Source organism: Grammomys surdaster, unplaced genomic scaffold, assembly GCF_004785775.1.
Source record: "Grammomys surdaster isolate TR1022 unplaced genomic scaffold, NIH_TR_1.0 458, whole genome shotgun sequence".
In the NCBI taxonomy this organism is placed as follows: Eukaryota; Metazoa; Chordata; class Mammalia; order Rodentia; family Muridae; genus Grammomys; species Grammomys surdaster.
Genome location: NW_021604877.1, coordinates 718,410 through 726,231, shown reverse-complemented (window position 1 = coordinate 726,231; position 7,822 = coordinate 718,410). Strand labels below are relative to the sequence as shown.

At 44.4% G+C, this 7,822-nt stretch overlaps 1 pseudogene; it reads right to left on the bottom strand.

Annotated features, from left to right (window-relative positions):
- LOC114632934 overlaps nucleotides 1–3,625 on the bottom strand; it is a 4,158-nt pseudogene extending 533 nt beyond the window's left edge.
- Nucleotides 3,626–7,822: the final 4,197 nt, after the last annotated feature.

Sequence of the window (7,822 nt, the reverse complement as noted above, 5' to 3'; positions counted from 1 at the left end):
ACCTGAGATCCAGTCCCAGCCTTTACGCCAGTCTCTCTTGCAGGTAAGGGAGGTGCGACAGGCTTCCCACCACTCCTGACAGCTCTCTTTGCATAAGAACACATCCAGGAAACGGTCTTTACCCCAGCTCCGATCCACCTAAGTAAAGGGAATATTGGCAGCTATAGCTATAAAGAGACTGAGCCCAAGGGTAGCCCTTCTGAAGTGTGTAAGGGAAGCAGCCATACCTGCTGGATCCAAGGCCCAAGCTTGGGGGAACACTCATACAAGTAAGTGTCTTCGATGAAGTGACACTTGCAGGCAGGCGTCATCTTGCCACAGTGATCCCAACTGAAACTGTACAGACTGGAGTTGTTCTTGTGTAGCTCCGGCCTGGTATTGACTGAGCAGCAGGCATTTCTCTTCCATGGACTACACTAGTTGGAAAAGGCACAGGCCCTCTCTCCTACTCTGTCCCTTCCGTCTCCTTCCAGCCTTGCTTCACCTGGTCCTCCTTGCTTCAGACAGGCTGTTCTGTGAACACTTACCACAAAGGCCCCTCTATCCTAGACCCCACCCCCCAGGAGTCCCATCTCTAGAGAGATAGAATTACCACAGTATAAGAAAGAAGCTAGAAGAGCCTTCTCTTTGGGAAAATAGCTCATTTATGAAGCATCTCACACTTTATAAAAACTCTTTTCAGCTGGGCATGTTGGCAAAATGCCTTGCAATCCCAGAATTCAGGAGGGTGAGGATGGAGGAAGATCATGAATCCAAGACCTGCCTAGACAATTCAAATAAGACATCTCAAAAACAAATTAAACATACTCCATCATGGTGGCACGTGCTTACAAAACCAGCACTGGGGAAAAAGCAGAGGCTAGAGAATCAGGAGTTCAAGGTCACCCTCAGTCACATCCTGAGTTCAAAGCCAGCTTGGGCTATGTAAGACCCTATTTCAAAAAAACAAAGAAACAAAGAAATAAACTTTTAAAACTCCAAAACAGGGCTGGAGAGATGGCTCAGTGGTTAAGAGAACTGATTGTTCTTCTAGAGGTCTCGAGTTCAATTCCCAGCAACCACATGGTGGCTCACAACTATCTGTAGTAGGATCTTAGTGGGATCTAATGCTCTCTTCTGGTGTGTCTGAAGACAGCTACAGTGTACTCATATATATAAATTGAATAAAAAATCTTTTAAAAAAACAAAAACAAAAAAACAAGCTCCAAAAGAAGCCAAGCATGACTTGGAGCACACCTTTAATCCCAGCAGTTGAGAGACAGAAGCAGCTGGCTCTCTGTGAGTTCAGTGCCAGCCAGATAGCCTAGTCTCCCAGGGGTTTCAGTCTTTTCATTTGTTTAGTTACTATTTTATTATTTTATTTTATTATTTCATTTCATTTCATAGACAGAGTTTCTCTGTGTAGCCCTGGCTTTCTGTCCTGGAACTCTCTGAAGACCAGGCTGGCCTCAAGCTCAGAGACGCACCTGCCTCTGCCTCCTGAGTGCTGGGATTCAAAGTGTACGCCATCCCTGGCTTCATTGTTTACAAACAAAACAACAACAAAACAAACAAACAAAAACCAACCAGGCCAAGAAGATGGCTCAGTGAGTGAAGAATGGCACTGGCCACCAAGCCTGGTGATTAGAGTTCAATCCCCAGGACCCACGTGGTAGAAAGAACTGACTCCTGAAAGTTTTCCTCTGACCTCCACACATTTGCTATGTGGCACATGTGTGTGCTCATATGATTAAGCACGTGTGTGTGTCACACATATACAGATAGATAAATACATGTAATAAAGATCAAATGTCATATTCTGTGTGTTTTTTTTGTTCTGTTTTTTTTTTTTTTAGATTTTTCGAGACAGGGTTTCCCTGTGTAGCCCTGGCTGTCATATTCTGTGTTCTTATTTTTATTTTTTTACTATTTTAAAAATGTATAGCCGGGCAGTGGTGGCTCACGCCTTTAATCCCAGCACTTGGGAGGCAGAAGCAGGAGGATTTCTGAGTTCGAGGCCAGCCTGGTCTACAGAGTGAGTTCCAGGACAGCCAGGGCTACACAGAGAAACCCTGTCTCGAAAAAAAAAATGTATGTGTGTCTGCCTACATGTATGTACATACAAATCAGAAGAGGGCATCAACTCTTCTGAATTACCTGGAATTACAGGTAATTATGAGCTGCAGTGTGCACACTGGGAACTGAACTCAGGTCTTCTGCAACAACAGTAAGTGCTCATAACTGCTAAGCCATCTCTCCAGCCCTGTGTTCAATACTATATCTATCAATATATAAACACAGACACGCCGGGCAGTGGCAACTCACGCCTTTAATCCCAGCACTTGGGAGGCAGAGGCAGGAGGATTTCTGAGTTCAAGGCCAGCCTGGTCTACAGAGTGAGTTCCAGGATAGCCAGGGCTACACAGAGAAACCCTGTCTCAAAAAGATGAATAAATAAATAAATAAACACAGACACACACACACAGACACACACACAGAGACACACACACATGATGTATGTATATATCAATCCTTCTGGGATAGATATAGCAATCAGTAATAGAATGAACTGTTATTCAATGAAATAATTACAAATAGGGTGGTTTTTTTGTTTTTGCTTGCTTGTTTTTGAGGCAGAGTCTCATGCTGTACCCCAAGCTGGCCTGGAACTCAATGTGTACACTGGGCTGCCTTTGAACACAGAGATCTTGCCTCTGCCTCCTGAGTGTTGAGTTTAAAGGTATGAGCCACCTCACCTGGCCAGGTTTTTGTTTTTGATTTTAACCTTTGATGTTTTTTTTTTCCAGAACATAAAAGGGAATCTAAACATATTTGTCACAAAAAGGCTACATTGAGCTTCTGTCTGTTAGGGTAAATGCTTATAGACCATGCGAACTGCAGTCCTCACTCGGGTTATCCTCATAGAGGGCCTTCCCACTTCTGCACTTGGCACCCTGAGGAATTGAGGGTAGAAACCACCTCTTCAGTGATCTTTAACCCTCCAGTTTCTAGAGAAGTTATCCGTAATCCTACCTGAACCCTACTATACAAGCAAGTCGTGTTGGAGGCTGGAGAGATAGCTAAGTGGTTGAGAGCACTGGCTGCTTCTGGGTTCAATTCCCAGCACCTGTATGGCAGATCACAACTGTCTGTAACTCCAGTTCTAGGGAATCCAACACATACGCAGGCAAAACACCAATGCTTGCTTTAAAAAAAAAAAAATCTGTCTAACCTCTGAAAGTGTGAGGAGCCCCTGTGCTTCCACAGGCCCTTATCTGAGTGATCTAGAAATTATCGTCACATGGCCTCACGTGGCCTCTAATTAGAGGTCTCTAATGATTGACTGCTTCATTGCCACCACTGGGTCCTCTTCTGGGAAAAGCCCTCAGAAAATCACCTCACTACTTTCCACCGAGTCATCTCTGGATGTGGGGGTGTCTGGCTGCTCACCACACCCACCCTGCCTTCTATCACCCTCCCAGCAAAAACACACTCCAGCAGAACCTGGTCATGCAGCTTGTCCTCCAGGCCTGGCTTTGTCTTATGGTGCTTGGCATCCATGCAAACGCTGAGCAGGTCTGTCCCGGGCACTGCATGTTGTGACCATGTAGACCAAAAGCAGGAGTGGTGTCTGTTTCCAGCCCATGTCTTTCTGTCTGTGCATAGGGAGCTACAGTTAGGGAGACCTAGACCAGAGCCGGTGCTTCATTTATGCCCCAACTTGGACTCTCTGTCCCTATAGTGAAAGATAAGATCGGTTCCTGCTCCTTCAGGATTCAGGTCCTGAAGCATCCTGAAGCTGGAATAGAGGCCAGCAAGAAGGTTCTCTTACCCCATGGCCCCGTGGCATGGGAGGTTTATAGAAGGAGCAGAGCTTCCCAAGCTAGAGGAGATGGGATGCCCCATGCTCTCATCTTCTTTCCAGACCTTACAACATATAGTTAAATACTTCAGGTCCCTGCTGCTTGCTACCTTGAAAAGGGCCAGGGACACACAGATCCTTCATCCTGTCACTGGAGGTTCTCTGCACTCCACTCTGTATCAGCTGGGTCATCATGTCAGCCAAGAAATCCTGTTAGCCCTGAGGGAGGTGGTGACCCAGCCCTGCGGAGTTCTCCAGATTGGCAGGAGGATCAAGTGACATAGGCCGCAGGATGGTGTGATTAGAGGGTACACAAGAAAGAGTGCTGCTTTGTAAAGTTCTGCTTCCTCAGTCTTTTTCTTTCTGTTCTCCAAAAGCCCTTCTGCCCTGCACTGCATTCTGACACTGGCATCTGCAGCAAAAGCATCAGACACAACCTAAACCTCTCAAAAGGAAACACATACAAAACAAATTCAGGGGCAATTGGTGATACATGCCTACAATCCCAGTACATGGAGGACCAGGGAGGGGGAAGGGTTGTGGGTTTTAGGCCAATCTGTGATACATAGTGAAAATTTGTCGTCCCCTACCCCAAAAAAGTAATGACCTAAAAACTGAAGGACAGTATAAAAATCTGTCTTGGAACTGGCAAGACAGATTAGCATGTAAAGACACTTGCTACCAAATCTAATGACCTGAGTTCAACCCCTGGAACCAAAGAGCTGAATCCCTACATACACTCATACATACATACATACATACATACATACATACATACATACATACACAAATACAGCCAATCAATTATTCATTCAATAATGTAATGTGGGAAGATTTATTTATTTATTTATTTATTTATTTATTTATTTATTTATTTGGTTTTTCGAGACAGGGTTTCTCTGTGTAGCCCTCTCTGTCCTGGAACTCACTCTGTAGACCAGGCTGGCCTTGAACTCAGAAATCCGCCTGCCTATAGGAAGTTTTTAAAGGTTTGGATTTTGACTGAGAGATATGTTCCTTGTTAGCACAACCCTGCCAAGTCCCCTAAATGTCCTTGTCATCCTCATCCACTTGGAAGATCTTACCTGAATGTCCTTGGCTTCTAGGAGTACACATAGGGGTATCCGAGTTGGCTTCTCTCTAGATCAGACCCTGAGCAGTCCCCATAGCCTTTGTCCACAGTCCAGCATAGAAACTTTGGTGAGCACAGAATAAAATATACCCATTCAACACTTGTGTTCTTCCTTTTCTGGTTGACCCCACCTTGTTCCGGACTCCCATGAGTCATTCAGTCTAGTCTTTGCTGTTTCCATTCATCTCTTCACTTAAAAAATTATTTTTACTTACATGCATGTGCCATGTGTATATAGGTGTCCACGAAGTCAGAAGAGGGCATGGGATCCACTGGAACTGGAGTCACAGGCGGTTGTGAGCCACACTAATGGAGCACTAGAGACCAAACTCTAGCCCCGTGGAAAAGTATGAAGTGTTCATAACTGCTGAAGCACCATCCTTCCACCCCTTCCCTCTTGTTGAGTTGCTCACTCCAGGATTCACACACTCCACAACCACTAGCATCTGGACGACTGCCCATCCCAAGAGAATCTGAAGTGTACTCAGGGTGGTTTCTGGAACAAGGCTATCTTGACAGAGGCATACCCTGGCTGAGAAGATGCTAGGCTGTAAGGTCATGCCAACAGGGCCCTGTGAGAGATCCACCCCTTTAAAAGCTCCCAGGAGTCACTAGACCTTACCAAATTGAAATTGGCTCCCCAGAACATTTTTGAGAAATATACATGTAAAAGCCTGGTGCATCCTGCATATGCTTAAACATACTTCTGTCAATATATGTTGAGAGTGAACATGGATAGAAGTTGACAGATTTTCTCTAGGATACAGAAAAACTTAAATTATCTTTAGTGTGATAATAATCTTAATCATTTAAATGTATTATTATTATTATTATTTTGGGGTTTTCAAGACATGGTTTCTCTATGTAACTCTGGCTATCCTGAAACTCACTCTGTAGACCAGGCTGGCCTTGAACTCAGATATCCACCTGCCTCTGCTTCCTCAGTGCTGGGACTTAAGGTGTGTGCCACCACTACTTACTATTTATCTTTATTTTACATGTATGAGTATTTTTCCTAAATGTACGTATCTTTGTTAGGGTTTCTATTGCTGTGAAGAGACACCATGACAATGGCAACTCTTATAAGGAAAACACTGGGGCTGGCTTATAGTTTCAAAGGTTCAGTCCATTATCATGTTGGGAAACATGGCAGTGTGTAGGCAGACATGGTGCTGGGAAAGGAGCTTTTAAAAAAGATTTATTTAGCCAGAGCTTCATAGAGAAACCTTGTCTCGAAAAATAAAATATTCAGCACATATTATGTGCGTGTATGTATGATCTATCTGCATGCACACCTGCATGCCAGAAGAGGGCACTAATCACATTATCGATGGTTGTGGTTACTGAGAATTGAACTCAGCACTTCTAAAAGACCAGTCAGTCAGGTAAACAATGAGGCATCTCTCCTACCCTGTGTTCTATATCTTGGTCCACAGATAGCAAGGGAAAAAAAAAAGTGGCTTGGTTTTTTTTTCTTTTTTTTCTTTTTTTTTTTTTTTTGTTTTTTGTTTTTCGAGACAGGGTTTCTCTGTGTAGCCCTGGCTGTCCTGGAACTCACTCTGTAGACCAGGCTAGCCTCGAACTCTCGAACTCAGAAATCCGCCTGCCTCTGCCTCCCAAGTGCTGGGATTAAAGGCATGCGCCACCCCCACCCCACTGATCTTTTTGTTTGTTTGTTTTTTTAAGAATTATTTATTTTATGTATATGAGTATACTATAGCTGTCTTCAAACACACAAGAAGAGGACATCAGATCCCATTATGGATGGTTGCTGGGAATTGAACTCAGGAAGAATGGTTAGTGCTCTTAACCATTAAGCTATCTCCTTCTTGACCTGAGACCTCAGAGCCCACCCCCATTGGAGCACACTTCCTCTAACAAGGCTACACCCACTCCAACAAGGCCACACCTCCAGTGGTGCCACTCCTTATGGGCCAAGTGTTAAAACACATGGGGACTATTCCTATTCAAAACACTACAACATGTATGTGTACCACAGGCCTGCAGTACCCTCAGACACCAGAAGAGGGTATAGGATACCCTGTAACCAGAGTAAAAGATGGTTGCGAATTGACAAGCAGTTTCTAGGAGCCCTCTGCAAGAGCAGCAGTCTCCTAAGCCAGCCTTCTAGCCCCATCTTAACTCTTCACAACTATATTCATCCTGAGTAGTCATTCAAGTCACTTTGGAGCCCAATCACCCTAACTTTTTCATCCCACAGAACTGAGACTCTAGAGTTAGACCTCGTGGTGCACACCTATATTCACAACTCCTCAAGAGGCTGAAGCAGGGGAGCACAAGTCCAAGACAGAGAGAGTTCAAGGCCAACATGGGAAACAGTGAAACTCTTGTCTCAAAATGAACACTAAAAAGAAGGCTATGGATATAGTTCAGGAGTAAAGCTACAGATTCAATCCTCCGTTGTGTGTGTGTGTGTGTGTGTGTGTGTGGTGTCTGGATGCATATGTATATGTGTAGATGGTGAAAGTACACGTGTGTATGGAGGCCAGAAGACAACCCTAAGTGCTGTTCCTCACGTGCTGTCAATGTCTTTGTTTTAAGACAGAGCTTCTCCTGAAGCTCACCTAGTGTGCTATGCTGTCTCTACCTCCCCAATACTGGAATCATAAGCATGCTCTGTGATACCCAATTTTCTCCCGCATATCTGAGATGGAATTGGAATTCAGGTCTTCATATTTTTTTACAAAAATGTCACCTACTGAGCTCCCTTGGTCACAATCCCCAGTACTGAAGCAAACAAGCAAACAGTGGTTCCAAATCCAGAAGATGTTCTGGCTGCTTCTCCTTCCCTCCACCCACTGTCAGTCATGTTCTGGTTTTTGTTTTCT